We start from the raw sequence: 19528 nt of genomic DNA on the forward strand, positions 1-19528 counted from the left end.
GAAGCGTGAGGCGCCATCTATAGGGAGGTGTCAATTAGTTTGTTTCAGTCGGAGCGACAAGCCTTTCCTTTTGGCAACCGGTTCGCTTAACAGAAGCCTGACGCCGGGGTGTCCAGCCGCACTGACCCTTTCCACACCTCGAAACAATGGCAAGGGGCCAAGGCCGCATTGCTTCCAGGCTTGAAAGTCCCTTCAGCTCCAGACTCTGCTCACCCACTGAACATTGCCCAGGGGCACGGCTTCATTCAGGATAGTCGGAGCACAAACCGGTCTTCAAATTGGCTCTGGCTCGCGTCGAGGTCATAACAAAGAGGCTGGCCGAGCGTTGTCAGTGCATTAGACTGGCGGAATGAACTCGCGCATTCATTCCACACGGTGGAGCTCCAGTACTTAGATGATTTCCATAGCTGATCGGCAAAAGCAATAGCTATTTTGCGGAAAAGGAACGGGGGATCCTGTACCGTGTCTGTCGCGTTGGAACCGCCTTAAAAAAAAATTAAAACGCCTCGATTCTCACACCCCGCAGTTGGGGACATTATGAAAGGACAGCTGAACACAAAGCGTCCGGTAACAAATCTTTTACCATCGCCTACCCTAGACGAATCTTTTATTTTGCGTTTTATCTCGTATAAACAGTTGTGTTGAGTTGCACAGATCGCTCGATAAATTTTAAGTTGATCTCAAGTTTTGGAAGCAATTATCTGATGCCACTCTCTTCCGTGGGATGTTAACATAAACATGATTGCGGGGAATAACAGCAACTTATTGAAGGGCTAAATACAAAAGAAGTGAATGACATTTTCTGATAGAGCAAATCGCTGAATAGATCTGACACACGGACAATATACAGTAACGTTTTGGTTGAGATAGCATACGTGCGCCTAAATCACTGACCAGCTGTCGTACAGAGGGTGGAGTTTTCTGTGCACCTGATACCATCAACATGTTGGACCAGCAACTGGGAATTGTCTCCAAATTGCAGACGAGTTTCCTCGTGGCTGCCCCAGATCAAACGTCAGCCTTGGCTAACGTGCAACAACAACTTCCATTCCTGCAGCTCTTTCACCACCGGGGTACGCCCCGAGATAAGCCACAGAAGTTTTTAGCAAGCAAGGGGAGCTTCACAGAATCAAATCATGGTTGTTGAGGCGAATGACTGATTAAACCGTTATTACAGAAAATACGACAAAATCCAGAGATCAGAAAAAAATTAGACAATGGAAACACCTAGTAAATGATAGTGTGGGATGTGTTTTAAAAAGTAAATTTTCCGCTGAGGAGAGGGAGGGCGATGGCTGGAAAGGAAAAAGGAAGGAATTCACCTTAATCAAACAAAGGCTTTTGGTGCGTGAGTAGTGGGTACCGGCAGTGGGAGTTCAAGACTAATTAGAGGTTGCTATTCCGGATCTCTGGCATTATAAAGTGGTGAGAATCGAGACCTATGGGAGGACAAAGCCAGAGAGAATAATAGGGGTTTTCAGCCTTGAGAAGGTACAGAAACCGAGAAGAAAAACTGAGTAAGTTGAATATTCCACGTCTTAATGAAATATATTTCACGACTAAATTACGAAAATGATAGAGACTTAATGCAAAGCGTTGTGAATTTAAGCCAGTTTTTTAGTATGGGCACCGTTTCTTCCTCTCTTTAGGTAGTCGCCTCATCACTGATTCCCACTCAGATTTCGTGGGTTCTGGGGTGGCTGATGAATTTAATGTAAGAACTGGAGATTTGTTCCCCAGTAGGACAGCTGGATGCCAAAAGGATGGGTAGTTTCTCGTTGGTTTCTTCCCGACTTTATACCAGGCTTCTGTGTGCTTCCAATGCATGGCCTATAAAAACCATAAAACATAGGAGCAGAATTAGGCTATTCAGCCTAAGTATAGTGAATATTGGCCAGAGAGAGAGTTTGAATCTCCTTCCGGTGAGCAATGCCTACAAGAACAAGGCCAGCTATCTCCCTCTGTTAGGTATTACTGACCCAGATGTGACAGTAAATAAGCTTCTGCACTGCAGGATATGGGGTTGTCTACCAGGTAATGTGAGCACAGCTGTTTATCTAAGATAAAATGCAAAATAAAATAATAATGATATTGATGTCATTGTTTTTGGAGCCTGTATGCTCAGCTGTTGTTTTATGGTGTTGTACTATGTTGTTCTGTTGCTAGATTACAACAGGAGTGCAGCCAAAGAACTGAAACATGAAGTTGTGTACACACGGATGGAATGTATTGATGTCCTATGAATTTGTGAATTTTAGTAGCATGAATATAATGCCCTAGCTCTACTTGGACATAAAAGAGGCTTTCCGGTTTTAGTTAGTCTATTAATATATGACCATAGGATATAGGAGCAGAATTAGGCCATTTAGCCCATCGAGTCTGCTCCGTCATTTCTTCGTTGCTGATGAAGTGAAATTAAATGATGCCCAAACAAAAGGTAGAAGTTGAGATCTGGAAGAATTAAGAGTTATAACCCTTGCATCTTCCAAAAAGAGATTAAGCCAATTCTGCCTTGCCTAAATTTACATCAATGATATCGTTATATTCCCCCCCTTCCCCCGTGCCTCACTGGCGCACTGGGCGACAGCCTTACCATTTCATTAGCATTTGTCTGTTTTGTAAGACCGAGTTGCTAGCTTGACACTCGACCCAGCACGGATGGAAAACATACAAAGAGCCAGCCGGACTAGGGCTACTGTCTGCCTCTGACTCACGTCCCTTTAAGAAGTCAGGGCCAATCATACGTGTCATATCCCAAACGGCATCTCTGGATTGGAGCAGCTATCGTCTCCTCCTTGACTAGGTTTACAGGTGAAAGAGCAGATCATGGCAAGAAACTCTTAACCAAGGGTGGAAAGGAGTAGGGAAGTGTGTCAGTAAGAGCAACAGTGCTCTTCAGCTCCTCAAAAATATTGAGTGTAGTGCTGACCCCACCACTTTATTCTCATCCCTGGTATCTACATGATCATCACCCTGCTCTAGAATAAGGTACATCCAGGTCTCTTGAAGTTGTATTTTGCAATATCAGTTGACTAGAGATAATATGGTGTGGAGTAATAAAACTGTAGCTTATTACATGAATGCAACAATAACTTTTGTGGGCATGTGGTCAAGAAGATGGATCACTGCTTCTGATGTATAATAAAGAATGCAGCATTTTAGCTACACTGAAATTGATATCATTCAATACTGTCATAGAACAAATTACTTTGGCATTTAAAAACAAAATTGGATAATACAATTCAACAAAAGCTCTAATTACATTTTATTATCTTATGCATATATGTATACAGGAATCTGTTTGTTTTGGGTGTGTAAATATCAGAACAATAAAACAGCACTTTCCCACACACCCAAAGAAAGCCTAAAGCAGATAATATGAGTGGAGTTAAGAGCCTTTTACACATGATATATGAATAAATTGGGGAATTATTTCTTTTTTTCATAAAGTTTGGGGAAAAATGCACAAGTACTGCAAATAAAACTTCCCTGAAAGCATTTTGTAATAACTTACCATAATTCGAATATTTACAAAAGTATGGTAACATTGAACATGGGGAACGTGCACCATCCAGAGAGAGAGGGAAGTTAGTGAATGCTTTAGATGTTTAAACAGCCATGGCCTTAAATTACACTGTGAGAAATTTAATATACCAATGCTGTATGACGTGCCGTTGTTTGCTATTTTAATAAAACGCTAATCCATTTAAGGTGAAGACGTTAAGTGGTTTGTTCAACATTACGTATTTGAATAGCATAATTTCAAGTGCTATCTGGGTGAGCATTAAATCCATTCTTATACAAGTAGTTCATATTCTTCTATTTCACACAGCAGGGTTATTAGATAAAACAGTATTTAATATAATGATAATATAAATATTTTACCTATCCAATTATTAAAAAAGACTTAAAATTTGACTTCTGTGCAGATTTTCAACTTGAACCTAAGGTAAAACTGCTCCTATAAATCAGCTATCTCTATGGATTCCCCCTCACTTCTATCAAGATCAGTGGAATTGAAAAGTCGGCATACTGTTTAATAGTTCTAGTTTAGGATAGCAAATTTAAGATAGGCCCCACCATTTCCATCTCATCATTCATATGATCATAAAATTTGATTAAGTTTTTAACATCGCAGTTATTTGGTACTACTTTTAATTAAACCAAAATATTTTTTAACCTAACAATGAGAAAAATCCATTTGGTTTATGGGGAAATATTTATTTTTAACTTTTTATTTAGAGATCCAGCACAGTAAAAGGGCCTCCTTGCCCAACAAGCCTGTACTGCCCAATTACACCCATGTGACAATTAGCCCATACATCCTTGGAATGTGGAAGGAAATCGGAGCACCCAGAGGAAACCCACACGTTCACGGGAAGAATGTACAATCTCCTTACTGACAGCATTGGGAGTTGAACCTGGATCATTGATACTGTAATAGCGTTATGCTAACCACTACACTACTGTGCTGCTCCAAAGAGATAAATATAAATATAATCAGCTCAATATACTGCAACCATTCACATAAGATTAGGTCTAATGTCCATTACATAGCACTTGAATTTATGATGTGGAAATAATTAATGATTTTTAAAAAAACATTTAACGTGCTCTAAATAGAATATTGCTCTGTAATCTAAGAAATAAATAATTTGATGTAAACAAGTAAAGTGTTTGCACATTAATATTCACAAAGATTAATTTCAAGGCCCTGCTTATTTAAAAACTAAAGCCCTTGCTGAATTATTTTTATGCATGCATTACTAAATGACAATAAAAGAGGACTGCGTGTCTTCATAATCTAATCTAATCTAATAATCTTTTGCAGATAATTAGTAAGCAAGGATGCATTGGACGGACGAGAAAACGTTCGTTGCATATGATCTTACACTGAGGTGTTGCTAGTCTAAGACCAGCAGCTCCAGAATTGATTCAGAGATTACTTACTCCCTTGCAGTGAATCTAACATTTAGGAATAGGGTCAGTCTGCTGATAATGTTCAGATATTTGGAGTGTCGATAGAAGATCCAGTTCATCCTTTTAAAAATAAATTTAGTTATTGCAAACATTTTAATTTAAAATTTTGAACACATATTATATTATATATTAAAGGTGTGTACACACTTCATGCATCTCAACCAACCATAGTACACAAAGCTATTTCAGGTTTTGATTAAATGGTGCTTGTGGGAAGAGTCCATGGAGATTTTTGGCTACATTATTTGCTGCAGGGGATTATTTAGCCTCTACAGGCCCAGTGCATTGCATTACACAGCTGCAGTATTCTAATGTGTCTATCACTATTTCATAGCATACCTCACTTTTCCACTTCAGCACTTAACCTTTATATAAACAAAACAGCTGTTACTGAAAATCAGGGAAAAACGTAACATTCTTCTCACCCTAACAGTGATAGGTCTGCAGCCAGACAAAGATCACTACATTTCACTCATACTAACCCCATGGCAAAGGACGCTGAAGGCAAGATTTATTATTTAAGGTGAGCCTGGAGATACCTCACACATGAAGAAAAACTTCTCTTTTTTTTATGTTTGATCCATCATACATCTTAAAATGCACAGCACACCAAAAAAACTGACCAACATAAGCCATGCCAAGTTTATGCTCCGCTCTAAACCTCTCCAATCTTCCCTCGTATGACATTATAGAGATCACATTTTTTTCTTCTTTTCCCTATATGCCTTTTCAACCATTGATGAGTGTAATCTTCTCATTCACAGTCCTCAATTAATTATTTTATTTCTAAGCTGCTGCAGAAACTATTGGTGACTTCATTATGTGAATAACTTTTTGATTTGCTATTGCCCGCATGAAAGTTTACCTTTGAAAAAAAAATCATGACTTTGAAGAAAACTACTGGATCCCCCATTTGACCTTCCTTTTCAAGAAGAAACCTGATCATTCCTGATTGCTTTAAACCACATTTTTCATATCATCCATTGTTTTTGCATACTCTGTATTTTATCCATAATATGGCAAGCAAAATTGTACATTGACTTTCAGGTGTGGTTTAAAATAGGCTAGATACACGATTAGTATAAATGTACTCATTTTTGAACCATGATTTTTCTAGTTTATGGTCTTTTCAGGCAATGTCATTATTATTAATAATTTTTATATTTGAGCTTTAGGATTTTGTTGTTCCTCTTTATTTAAATACTACTTTTCTAAGTATCATTTGGCCCTCTTATTTTTCCTAGTAAAAAGATGGTACCTCATCCTTGCCGGTGCTACCACTCATTTCAAATTATAACTACTACTACTATGTCGACTCAGGCCTAGGTTATAATTCAAATTACAACCTAACTCATAAATTTATTTATGTTTCTTGTACTTAGTTACAGAGCTGCAGAGTGTTTTCCGTTAGCATATCCTGTTTCCTAATTTTAACATCCCTGCTGATTTTTCTTTTTATTTTAAACCGTTAGTATTTGTGAGTGCCAGTGATCCTCCCACTGAATGTTGATAATCCATTTCCTGCCTTCTGTTCTGTTAAGAGTTAGCCTTCACCTACTCTGCTTTCAGTCTTGAAGCTAATATCTGTTCATTCTGTTACCCAACCCTGATATGACACTCTCAATTTCATTAGTTTATGAAGACTTTTTTCTGAAATTTAGATACATTGCTTATATTGCGCTATTTTTGTCCACTCGCTATTCAAAGCACCATAAATCATTTACAAAGTCATATGTATATACATAACTTGAGTATACCAGTTTAACTTTATAAATAGCAGGTAGGAATTTCACATTTGGGCCAGTAACTGCAATGATTTAATGGAGAAGCGCAATTGGATTATATTAAAAATATACATCTATGGGTGAATTAATTAGTTTTGTTCCCTATCCCCTCATTCACATGATCACACAAACTACCATAATTACAAATTATACAAAAATATTTGCAAATCTTTACAATGTAACATGGAAGATGATCGGGCTTTCATTTTCTTCCTACAAACAGGCCAATTCTTGCTTCTTGCAGGAGGTTAGATTTTGTGATATTAAACAGCTTCGTCAACATGCTAATAATAAATTAAGGTGGCATTGCAACAATAATTTCCGAGCATACATTTCATAATGAGCAGTTTATTCTGCGATTCTAGAGGAAGTAATTTACAGGGAAATTGCTTTGTACTTCTTGTGCTTGTGAGGACATTAAAAACATAAAATATATCTAACCGTGCCTGGTCCAACATAATAATTGTTTATTTATATACTGCCTTTAATGGGATACCAACCTATGTATTTTTAAAAGCAAAACTATTAAGAATGAATGCTTGATGAGTTAATAAAGTTGAAAGATCGATGTCGAAGTGGGTTTTAAGAGTGGAAATGAAAGTGCCAAAGAAACTTAGCAGAATAGTTCAGGATAAAAGCATGTGCAAGCTCTCCCAACAACTGCAGCAGAAGAAGATAGATGGAAGGGAAGTAGTTTAGTCTTGCAGAAGGCCGGAATCAAAGAATAAAAGCAATTAAACTATCTGTTGTAATAAAGTATTTGCTCTGTGGGTGACATGGCAGCGTGGCAGTTAGCATATCATTTTACAGCACCAGTGATCGGGGGTTCAAATCCTGTTGCTGTCTGTAAGAATTTGTATGTTCTCCCTATGATCACGAGTGTTTCCTCGAATCTCTCCGGTTTCCTCCCACATTCCAAAGATGTATGGGTTAGTAAAATGTGGGCATGTTGCGTTGTTGCCAGCATATCTTCGGACTGTGTTGATCATTAAAGCAAATCAAGCATTATGCTCTATGTTTTGATGTACATGTGACAAATAACACTAATCTAATCTAGAAGGATGACTCATATATTCTAATGCAGTTACAAGAATGATTTGCAAATTAGAAGCTCAAGCAGAGATAAGGTAAGATGAGAAATATTTATTCATGGATAATTTTTGGAAGATTATTTTTGTAACCATGTCGCTGCAAATTTGAGACCTGTGCAGTATCACTGTTGGAATCAAGCCATAACCATCTACGTTTATTCTCCACAGTGAGGGAGCTTGTAAAAATAATTTACACTGGCTACTTATGCAGTGTAAACTCCTCATCTTCCCCTGTCTGCGACTTTGGGCAGTTGCTGGACTACCTTCCAGCAACATCCTTGCCAAGGCCTGGAGGCGCCGTTTGGAAGTACTTGCGTGTGTTAATTCAGCAGCTTATCTTGCCATAAGTGGAAAAAATTACATGTTTCCAGCATTTTAATAGCACATTTTTTTTACAACTTAGTGGTTAGACTTTATTGTAAAATATGAGTTTTCTTATATTATGTGGTGACTTTATTATAGTTGTCTACTGATTGAGATGCTGAGTGATTTGCATGTCAGCCAGGACTTAATGATCTTTCATCTAACCATGCCCTTTTCTATCATAAAAAGAATGTTTTTGAATTGTTTCTGGTATGTGAGCTTCATCTAATCAATGGTAAGGCCTAATGTTGTCATGATATTTTGTGAATTTGGACCATGAGGGACCATGAGGAGAGCAGTGGGCATTAGAATGAAGCAATGGGCTGCAATATACTGACTTTCAGCCAGCAGTTCTGTGGAGAACTGTTGGCTCGGTTTATCGTGTTCCTCCTTTCTGCACCGGCACTTTGCAACACAAAGGTCAAGAACAAACTGGATTTGACATCCCAGTCCACTGCTGACATAGTGCAGAGCGTTATACTCCAGGCTGGATGCAGCTTGCTTCTGACCCCACAGCTTTATGCCTGGGCAGGCTACTGTATGTATCACAACCTTAATCTTTTTATTGATGTCACTTACTTTGATTATAAGTTTAGGTTGATGAGACTTAATGAATTATTTAATTATGTTTAGAGGACTGAAAGATGTTAGTAAGTAAATTTACTTTTTCTTTACATTTAAATGATTTTTATGACTTTAGATTGTCATGATCAATGGCATTTTAAAATAAATCTAAGGTCTTTTTGACAGCAGCAAGCTTTCAGAAAGCCACGTGTAGGGTGGAATCTCTTGCCACTGCTCAAACATTACCAATGTCCCACTTAATGGAATGGTTATGACAGCAAGGACACCACAAGGCTTCACAAAGTACATGCAGCACAGGTAGCAATCCAGATCGAGCATGATCTAATCAATTTGGTACGCAGAGAACTGGGAAAGTTAAGGTGTAGCTCAGGCATTGACAGTTGCAAAATTAAGTGATAGGACTGCGTGTGCAGAACTACACAAGATGCGATAAGTAAGGTTGTCAGCCCTCAGATGTATCAACAGAGTATTATTAATAACAGAGTCCTGGATGACATTGGGAACTGAACATCTTGGTTACAATGTAACCACAAACAATAGGAAGGATCAAAATGTAAGGGATCAGACAGTGTTAATTAAAGAAACCATTATTCTACTTGAGAGGTCAAATATGGGACCTAAGTCAACCAATCACCTGAGGCTTCTGTCTCCCTACTGCCCCTCTCATTGTAATGGCAATCTCCCTTTTGTCCCCTTAGTCCTGATGCAGGGTCTTTTACCCAAACCATCACCAATTCCTTACCCCCTCTCAACCCCTCCCACAGAGGCTGCTCAACAGTTGAGTTTCTCCAGTAGATTATTTGTTGCTCCAGATTCCACAATCTGGAGCCTCTCTGTGACTCCAGGTTTGGGATTCTTTAGTTAGAATCAAGATGAGTGACTACTGAACTACAGGTCACCAAATATTGGGAGGGAGATTATGGATGAAAGAATGTGTACAGCACATATTTTACAACAAAGTGCAAAAACTATAGAGGATTGATAATAATCGTTATTAATGATTCTAATTCAGCATATACATAAAGCTGAAGAAAGGCAGGTCTTTAACCTGGAATGAGTACTAATGAATTTTCTTGATCAACAATTTGCCATCCCTATGTTGAAGAAAGAAGCATTGTTTCAAGTCTGAGGAATAAAGATTTCATTTTTTTTAGTGGGACATTTTTTGTTTGAAGCTCAAATTAAATTTATTAAAGTACATATATAATGCCAAGATTCATGTTCTTGCAGACATTCTCAATAAATTCATAACAGAATAATAACCATAACAGAATTAAGTAAATGGTCACACCAACTTGGGCACTCAACCAGTGTATAAAAGACAACAACTGTGCAAATACAAAAATTAATAATAATAATCATAATACATAAATAAACAATAAATATTGAGAACATGAGATGAAGAGTCCCTGAGTCCATAGGTTGTGGGAACATTTCAGTGATGGAGTAAGTGAAATTGAGTGAAGTTATTGCTTTTGGTTCCAAAGCCCGATGATTGAGGGGTAAGAACTGTTCCTGAACAATGAAGATGATGAGTGGAGATTACAAAAACCTTTGGGTTGGAATAGGTACGGAAAAGAACTCTATGCATAGGGGTAACTTTGTTGAGCTGAAGAGGAATCTTGGTAATGTTGGAAACAAAAGGCGGCAATTATCTTATTTGTGTCGGTTACAAATAGTTAATTAAATGTTTGTAATTCTCAATTTAGTTATATCACCAGATGTGAATGGGAAACATTATGGAATTAAAGGTGGTAATTGCAAGGGTGAGGCACAATTTTCATATTTTCTAAACCTCAATGGTTATGAAGGCAGTTTGTAAATGGTGTAAACTTTTCTTTAAAATTAGGGGATGTGGGGTGGGGCTGTCGGTAACTGCAATGGCAAGTGGAGAATACTTTAGAGATTAAAAAAAGAAAATAATTATTTAGTAATGAGTAAAATATAGGATAATGAAATTCATCATGTATTTGTGAAAAGCAAATAGTGTTTAATGTACTTGATCAAGAGATTTGATCAGATAAGGGTATAGATTAATGAGAACTCTGCAATTGATAATGTTTTGGCAGACTTTTAAAAACATAATTGAGAAGACCCAAGACTGTTAATGAAATTAGAGATTGCACTGATACCAAATTAGGTGTATATGTGACTGAAAGTGAAATCAGTGGTAAATGACACTTTTTCTGATCAAATAGGTTTACAGAGAAGTTTCCTTCATTGTTGAAGGGCGTGATGGACACAGTGGGGTGGTTCCCTGAGCAGACTGTCCAGTTCATCTGGCAAAATGCCTCATCGCCAGATCTCACCAACAGGCACCAAGACCTCGCCTGGCTGGCGGTGAGAGGGGCCCTCCCAGTCAGAGCCCTCCTGTACGCCCGGAACGTCGTCTCCGCACCCCACTGCCCACGGGAGGACTGCAGTGAGGAGGAGCCTGTGACCCACCTCTTTGCACACTGCCAGTTCGCAAAGAGGGTGTGGAGGAGGATGGACGGGCTAGTGTCACGTTTTATCCCCAGCAGCTGCGTAACAGAGGACTCTCTGATCTACGGGCTGTTCCCGGGGACGCACACGGAGACCAACATCCGGTGCTGCTGGCAGATCATCAACTCGGTGAAAGACGCTCTTTGGTCGGCCCGAAACTTGATGATCTACCAACACATAGAGATGTCCGTGGGAGAATGCTGCCGACTGGCACGTTCTCGGCTGCAGGAGTACGTGCTGAGGGACACACTGAAACTCGGTGCAGCCACCGCAAGGGCCCGGTGGGGAAGGACCACAGTATAGGTTTCTCCACCCGTGGGAGTGGGAGGGGTCGGTGGGCAGGGAGTATACCCCTCAACAATGATATGGTAAACTGAACTACTGGAGTGCCACGTGGGTGGCTATAAATACGGATATGTACTGACTATAATGGAAACGTATGTAAAGGATGAAAAGTTATTGAATGGTTTATTGTATATATTTTTGAATAAAGTATATTTTGAAATAAAAAAAAATCAGTTTTAAAAAACTGCATGGGTGATGAAGCTATTTAAATATCACATTATTTCAATGTTTGATGACAACACAAAACCGGGAAGTGTTTTCAATAATATGACAGGTGATAATCAGCCTCAGAAGGAACTACAAAACTGGTAAAGTGGACAATGATGAGGACATTGAAAGCAAACACTAGAGTGTGAAGTGATAGATTTCAGGAAGAAACATGAGAGGCAATATGAAATAAATGATAAGCGCAAGAGAGTCTGTAGAGGGCTGGAAATCCAGGGTAAAACACGCAAAACGCTGGAAGAACTCAGCAGGTCAGACAACATCTATGAAGATGAATAAATAGTCAGCATTCTATAGATGTGTAGAGAGTGTATTGACTGGCTGCATCACAGTTTGGTATGGAAATACCAATGCCTTTGGACAGAAAATCCTGCCAAAGGTACATCACGGGTAATGCTCTCTCAACCACAGACCACATCTACATGAAATGCTGTCATAGGAAAGCAGCATCCATCATCAGAGATTACCACCACCCAGGCCATGCTCTTTTCTTGCTGCTGCTGTCAGATAGAAGGTACCAGAGCTCAGGACTCACAGCAGCAGTTTCAAGAACAGTTACTACGCGACAACCATTAGGCTCTTGGACAAAAGGATAACTGCAGTCACTTGTTCACCCATTGAGATGTTTTCCCACAACCAATGTTCTCACTTTAAAGACACTTTATCTCATTATCTCATGTTCTCGTTATTTATTGCTATCTGTTTGTATTTACATTTGCACAGTTTGTTGTCTTCTGCACTCTTGTTGATCTTTCATTGATCCTGTTATAGATACTATGTTATAGATTTGCTGAGTATGCCTGCAGGATAATGAATTTCAGAGTTATATAGAGTGACATATATGTACTTTGATAATAAAATTTACTCTGAACTTTTGAACTTTGACATTTCAGGCTGAGACCCCTTATCTCTCCTGATGCAGGGTCTCAGCCCGAAACGTCACCTAATTATTTATTTTAATAGATGCCGCCTGACCTGCTGAGTTCCTCCAGCATTTTGTATGAAATAAATAGTGTCATTTTATAGATTGTACAGAAATAGAAGTAATTGGGATAATCAAGACTTTGAAGGTGGGAGGTTAATTTGAAGAGGAGCTGGCACCATTGGCTTTAGTAACAGAATATAAAAGCTACAAATAATAATAATATGGACATTGATTAGACCATAGTTGGAGATCTATATTGCCTTTTAAGAAGCAAGTGGTGGCCCTAATTCAAATTTATGTGCAATGTGACTAGGGAGTGGAATTGAAATTGCATGGCAAAATCAGAGAGAATGGAATAATCCTTGGAAGAGATACAATTAAAAATAGACTTGACGGAGATGTGCAAAATCATAAATGTTTAGAAGAAAAATGAGAACGATTGCTAGTGGCGCCAGAGAGTCAGTGACCAGAGAAGATAGATTTAAGGGATATGGGGAAGCGTTTCTTTACATAGTGAGCTTTTACGATCTGAGATGCATAATCTGAAATGTGTTGTGGGAGCAAATTCTATAGTAGCATTAAAAATGATTAATAAGTGAAAGCAAAGAGAAAGTGGATCATGTGTGCAGTGCAGAATGGTAGATCCTTTGTCTGGCACTAACAAAGGACATGCACAAGGGAAATAGGCCAAATGACCTTTTCTTATGCTATTTCTAATTATAATTCCAATCCTCTGATCAGTAGGAATCTATACTCTGAGATAGAAAATGCAATTGAAGAGAAGCACAGCCTTGTAGTGAATTTCCTCTGGGCTCTTCATTTCCAATAATCCAAACAAATAATAGAGTTGGAGGTCTAGAATAATGCAAATTATTACTGCTAATGGAAGTTAACATAGCTAATTGTTTCAGCTGTATTGGGCTTTGGTGCAATCACTGCTGGAGTACTATATACGGTATTCATATTCTTTAAGGAGGTAGGTGAGCCTTTCAGAGAAAGTTTGACATGACTAATTCCTGGAACGGGCAGGTTGTCTAATGCCGAAAGGATGGATAATTAGGCTTGTACCCACCTGCGATTGGAAGAGTGACATATCATTTGACTAAAACATAAGATCATAGGGATATAGGCAGGATGAATGTGAGGAAAATGTTTTATTGTTGTGGAAAAGAATCTTGAACTAGTGACCATTATCTAAAAATAAGAAACACATACAAAATGCTAGAGGAACTCAGCAGGTCAGGCAGCATCTATGGAAAAGAGTAAACACTTTAGGTTTCAAGCTGAGATCCTTCTTCAGGACTGAGAGGGAAGGGGAGGGAAATGCCTGAATTAAAAGATGGAGAGGAGCGAAAGGCTTGCTAGAAGGTGATAGGTCAAGCTAGGTGGGTGGGAAAGGTCAAGGGCTGGAGAAGAAAGAGTCTGATAGGAGAGGAGAGTGAACAATAGAGGAGGCGTGGACCTAGGGGAGAAGTAATAGGCAGATAAGAGGAAGTAAAAAGTCAGAGTGGGGAAAAGAAGAGAGATGGTAGTTTTGTTCACCAGCTGGACAAATCAATATTCATACCATCATGCTGGCAAGTACCCAGACGGAATATAAAGTGTTGCTCCTCCACCCTGAGGGTGGCCTCACCTTGGCACAAGAGGAGGCCACGGATTGACATGTTGGAACGGGAATGGGAACTGGAGTTAAAATGTTTGGCCCCCATTTATTTCATAGTGTTTCTCACTTTTCGTCCTGAAACGTATTGCCATATTTCTAGCATTTGTTTCCAATGTCTTCATCATTGCCATCTTATCAATTTATCAGTCCCTTTGAGGCTGAGGGATGAAAAATTACTGCAGTAGATGAGAATGCAGAGTTGAGGTGATCATCAGACAACTCATGAATGGTGGGGCTGGCTTGAAGTCCAAGTTTTGATTTCCATTTCTATATTTGGGCTGCTTGGCATACCTGCACAATATTTCCTTGTCTTGTGTTATCTTACAGCGCAAGTACATGGATGTGTTCTTATTTAATTACTCATCCGTTAAGTGAATGCTAGTTAACCACTGGTCGTCCAATAATACTTTGGAGGCTCAGCAAAAATATCTTTGAATCACACTCAGACAGTCATGAGTTTAATTCACATCCACTTGCTTCTATTGGATTAATGTTTCCATTTCATGGTTGGGTTAATTGTCAATCGGCTGTGCAAGATAATGAAGGGAAGGGAGAATTGGATTTATGTTGTGCCTCTCTGGACCTTAGGTCATTCCAAAGTGCTTAAAGCCAATTAAATGCATTATTTAAGCATCGTCATCGTTGTGGCATAGGAAGGACAGCCCTGAAAATTTTAATGTAATAATTAGCAAATAACCTCTTTTTGAGCAACAGACACAAAATGCTGGAGGAATTCAGCAGGTCAGACATTATCTCTCACTTACTTCCCATTATATCACTGATGTTTGGGGCAGCAATGAAGGTTCTTCATCTCTGGTGGGGTTCAGGGCTTCCTTCATCATCTCAGTAACTTCTTGCTTTCATTACTGTTCGTCATGCAATTCGGCAATATTGTTGCACTCAGATGTAAAAGGATACTGCCTTGCTGTTTCTGTAATAATTTTGTTTTACAGTCATAGTTGTTAGCCCTGAGCTGAACCCCTGAATCCGGAGGACCGGTGGAGTACTCTCAGTCTGACCTCTACCCTTTGACCTGTTTGGCATGGGTGACCCTACCAAGAGCCAAAGCACAAAGCCCTGACTCTAGCCTACGTAGTTCTCCGGGTCACTGAAGCACGCAGGTCTCCAAACAATGACAAGTTTGTGGTCCTCTTGGAAGTGAGAGACATCATCTCTAGAGAGGAATAAAGAGCCAGCGTTTTGGGCCGAATCTCTTCATCGGGACTTCTTTTTCAGGTTAGTTGTGGGACATATAGTGTATAGGATAGCAAGAGAATGTTCCTTCTATTCTTTAAAATTTTGTGGATGTTTTTCATCTATGTTTGAGAGATGAGTGGATCTTGGATTATTGTCTCATCCAAAAGGGACATGTCCAAACGACTGCTCCTAGAGACCCGTGCAGTGTGGGCCAACAGGGGAAGAGTGAGTCCCCAGTAATCATTAAACACACTACCTGTGCACAATTATGTTCTTGTACAGCCGCATCCCACCTCTTTTTCCATCTTAAACAAGTCACCTGAAATAGTTCTTCTGCTACTCTCCTTCCAGAGGCTACCAGACCTGCTGAGTACTTCTGACATTTTCTATTTTAATTTCAATAAAATGTACCTTTATGTTAATTGACTGATTTTCTTGTATTTAAGTGCTTTTAATAATTGTTGCAATTTTAAAAATTATTTGAAACCATTTTCAAATCAACACTTGAAAGCTTTTCAAAGCAGTGAATGGTCAGAAGACATCAGGGCATTGTGGGAGAAGCTCCTCAGGGGATGTCTGCTCAGACTCTACTTGCAGCCCTTTCCGCTTTCCCAGTGAGGTGCCCAGTATAACAAGACCCACAGAGCTCACAGCAGTTAGTGTGGTCACAGGTGTAAAATGGATAGAAGGCAAGATCCAGCTCATTTACGGATTTTCTGCATAACTTTTCATCCTTCTTCCCTCCGGGAGAAGGTTCAGGAGCTTGAAGACTCATACGGCCAGATTTGGGAACAGCTTCTTTCCAACTGTGATAAGACTGCTGAACGAATCCTGACCCGGATCTGGGCCGTACCCTCCAAATATCCAGACCTGCCTCTTGTCTTTTTTGCACTACCTTACTTCCCATTTTTCTATTTTCTATTTATGATTTATAATTGAAATTTTTAATAATTACTAATTTAAACTATTTTTAATATTTAATATTTGTAATCCAGGGAGTGTGAAGCGCAGAGTCAGATATCGCTGTGATGATTGTATGTTCTAGTACCAATTGTTTGGCGACAACAAAGTATAAAGTATAAAGTATAACTTCCGCCATCTCCAGTGGGATCCCACCACCAAGGGCATCTTCCCCTCTCCCCACTTTCTGCTTTTGCAGGGATCGCTCCCTTCGCGACTCACTTGTCCACTCAGCCCTCCCACACTATTTCCCCCTCCTGATACTTATCCTTGCAAGCAGAGCAAGTGCCACACCTCCCTCTTTACCGTTCAGGGCCCCAAACAGTCCTTCCAGGTGAGGCAGCACTTCACCTGTTGGGGTCATGTGTTGCATCTGGTGCTCCTGCTGTGGTCTCCTGTATGTTGGTGAGACCCGGCGCAGATTGGGAGACCACTTCACCGAGGCATCTATGCTCTGTTCACCAGAAAAAGCAGTATCCCCCTGTACCCACCCATTTCAATTCCACTTCCCATTCCCATCCCGACATACCAGTCCATGACTTCTTCTGCTGTCGCAATGAGGCCATACTCAGTTTGGTGGAGCAATGCCTTATATTCCTGATGGCATGAGCATTGATTTCTTGAACCTCAACATGGCATCAACTTGGGTGATGCCAGCAGGCTCAATAAACTGATTAGAAAGGCTGGTTCTGTTATAGGAGTCAAACTGGACACACTGGAGGCTGTGGTGGAACTAAGGACCCAACGGAAAATCCTGGCAATTCATATTCATAGTCATTGTCATAGTCATACTTTATTGATCCTGGGGGAAATTGGTTTTCGTTACAGTTGCACCATAAATAATTAAATAGTAATAATAAAACCATAAATAGTTAAATAATAATATGTAGATTATTCCAGGAAATAAGTCCAGGACCAGCCTATTGGCTCAGGGTGTCTGACCCTCCAAGGGAGAAGTTGTAAAGTTTGATGGCCACAGGCAGAAATGACTTCCTATGACGCTCTGTGTTGTTCTGGACAATGTTTCTCACCCTCTGCATGCCACCTTGGTTGACCAGAGGAGCACTTTTAGTCATACACTAAGACAACTGTACTGCTCCAAAGTGTGTTATATGAGGTCATTCTTACCTTCGGTCATTAGGCTCTATAATGAGTCAACTCATAGCCGGGGAAGTGATTATGGCCCCCCTCCTGTTAGACTGTATCATAACTTATTCTTTCTACTTTTCTTCTAATATTTATATCTGCACACTTGTAATGCCACTGTGACACTAGTTTCCTTTTGGGATCAATAAAGTATCTATCTATCTACCTACTGGTAAGATAGGCACTAACATTTGATAGAATGAGTCTTAAGTTTGGGAGCCAGAAATTAAAATTGAATTGTCATTTTAATCCTTCAATTTTATTTGAAAATTAGATCTTAACAAAGATTATACAAAACACAAACAAATCAGTGAACAGAACCTGAATAGCTTCTTTTTTGATGTAAGTGGTTGAGTAATTAGGTTCTACTTCCCTGATTGCCATATACTTGTGCAATGTAGGGAACATTTTAGCCCACAATTCTTTCACCGATGGAAATAGTTTGGCTTCAACCCAGTGTGATTCAATTCTTGAGCATTTGTACCTTTGTGTCTCTGTTTCAACTCTTCATGCTGTAAATATTTACTTTAAGTTATCTGACAACGTTCTCCATTTTAAGGGAAACAACTCCAGACAGTCCGTGTATCCATAGCTGAAGTATCTCATTCCAGGGATTGTTCTAACACATTTTCTTGCCATGTTTAGTGAAGTTGCAATTGGGCACAGTACTCCACTGTGATGAAACCAGTGTTTTACTTTCAATATCATTTCCATATACAGTGGATTCTGGTTAATTGGGACACAAAGGGACCAGTACATCTTTGCCCAATTAACTGGCTGCCTAAATCATTGTGTAACACCCTGGTTCAGATTTTTACTGCTATGCTGTAAGTATTTAATTTTCACAGTTCTGTAAGAGTACTCTGTACTGCTCTCCTCTTGTTTGCGTCTGAGCTGAGAATAAGAAGCTTTGTTATTCCACTTAGGGATGTGGTGTCAGCCAATCAGGATGGTAGATTTGGGAGGTTCTAGAGGACACGGGCGGAGCTGGAAGAAGCTGGAAGAAGAGGGGGAAAAGATGGTTGAGGATGCTGCCCCTGCTACACAAGGTGCTTTGTGCAAATAAGTGGCTTCAAGAAGGAAGAACCAATACTCTCAGTGGAGAACGATTCGTTCGAGATGGATTTCAAGCGATGTTCGGAAGGTGGTGTTGCTTTCACGCAGACTGAGGGTCCAGCGCGTGAGTGACAGACAAGTTTAAGATGACCTCCAACTGAAGTGCACATTTGACTATTTAAGAGTAATGGGACCTCCTTGTTTATTTTTCTTTCATTCATTTAATAACTGTTGGCTTAACTTAACATTCTTAAATATACTTGTTTTTAGTGGTATGCAGTGTACGATCTGTTATTTCTTGCCAGGGTCAGTAAATCACACAGCATTCACACAAATCAGGGTTTGGGTGGGCGAGCCATCCCAGCTTCATGGATTTGGTGCGACCAAAGTTGTATACACCCTAGATATACGAAGCCAGAGAAAGGTGGGTTTATTGCTGCAGAATCCAAGGGCTAACCAGCCAGTTTTCCAGAGACACCAAGCATATGGGGGTTTCAGTTAAAACGACATATATAAAAAAAACAAACTGCCGTTTAACTGAGTAACAAGTTATGTATTTAAATGAAATAACATTAACAATATTACTATAGCACTATAAAACTGCATATTAGTTCCTAATAATTATTGACGGAAGAATTTACACTGCCGTGTTCTTTTGATTGACTGTAACTGAGTAACATCAGCACAGACACCTCATGCAGGTAATGGACTGCCTTCATACGAT

General features: G+C 39.5%; 1 long non-coding RNA gene across 1 annotated transcript; it reads left to right on the forward strand.

Moving 5' to 3' along the window:
- The first annotated feature begins 577 nt into the window (after positions 1 to 577).
- LOC140190848 (uncharacterized) lies at positions 578 to 19216 on the forward strand. The gene is made up of 4 exons (XR_011883697.1): positions 578 to 1517; positions 7849 to 7891; positions 15399 to 15681; positions 18675 to 19216. It is a non-coding gene; the product is annotated as an uncharacterized lncRNA (long non-coding RNA).
- Positions 19217 to 19528: the final 312 nt, after the last annotated feature.

This window comes from Mobula birostris, chromosome 31 (assembly GCF_030028105.1).
Source record: "Mobula birostris isolate sMobBir1 chromosome 31, sMobBir1.hap1, whole genome shotgun sequence".
NCBI lineage: Eukaryota > Metazoa > Chordata > Chondrichthyes > Myliobatiformes > Myliobatidae > Mobula > Mobula birostris.